Genomic DNA, 1,037 nt, shown 5'->3' with positions numbered 1-1,037 from the left:
GACATAGTATTGTTTTTAATCAACGAGCTTGGTAGGGAAGACGTGGACGTGAAGATGCTGTACAATTTGTCAGATCCGAAACTATAATTCAAACTGCGATGGGTGTATCAATGGAATCACGGAGAGTAGATATCGACTACAACAAAATAAACGCCTATTTTGATTTACTAGAAAAGGAAATTACTGGTGTATCGACAGCTTTTATTTTTAACTGCGACGAGTCTGGTTTTCAGGTTTGGGCTGACAAAATGGACCAAACTGTAATAATAATGAACCGTGGAGTGGATAAAGTTGAGGTTCCAGTCGAATGTACAGGTGGAAGGACTACCATGATGGGAGCAGTGTGTATGGATGGTACACCGTTGAAGCCGTTATTTTTGATTCCAACAAAATCTATCGAAAAGGAACTTCTTGAAAATGGCGTAACTATCAACAGAGCACATCTTTATTACACCAAGAAATCTTTCATGAACGGTTATTTATTTATGAGATGGTTACTTCTTGTGTTTATTCCATTAATCAAAACTAAGAGAGAGGTATACAAGTATTGGGGAAAGGCAGTTTTGATAATGGATGGGTATGGATCCCATTTAAAAAATGATGCTATTTCGTTGCTCAGTAAAAACAATGTGCGTGTCATATTGATGCCTTCACATGTTTCAGATCTTGTGTAAGTATTGGATGTAGGCTTGTTTGGAAACCAAAAAAGACTCTGTGTCGCAGAGAAGTTATGAATGACACTTATTCGTCTTTGTCTGTATCTACTGTACAAATATTGTCAATAATAAATTCTTGGGAAAAAGCAACAGCGACAAAAAAATATAATCTCAGCATTTGTCTCATGTGGATTAATTCCAAGGTTGTTAGACAACCTCCAAATTGTTTGCGAAGTAGTAAAAAAATCTTGTACCAAAATTGATCACTTTTTACCCAAGAAGAAATTGAAGAGTGTGTAAATAGTCTACCAACGGGACTATCCGATATAATGAAAAGAAAAAAGGCGTTAAAAACACTTAGAAGCAAAGCAAGAAGTTATG

Source organism: Entamoeba invadens (assembly GCF_000330505.1).
Source record: "Entamoeba invadens IP1 unplaced genomic scaffold scaff_1105074725183, whole genome shotgun sequence".
NCBI classification, from domain to species: domain Eukaryota; phylum Evosea; order Mastigamoebida; family Endamoebidae; genus Entamoeba; species Entamoeba invadens.
Note: the sequence above shows the minus strand (reverse complement) of the source record.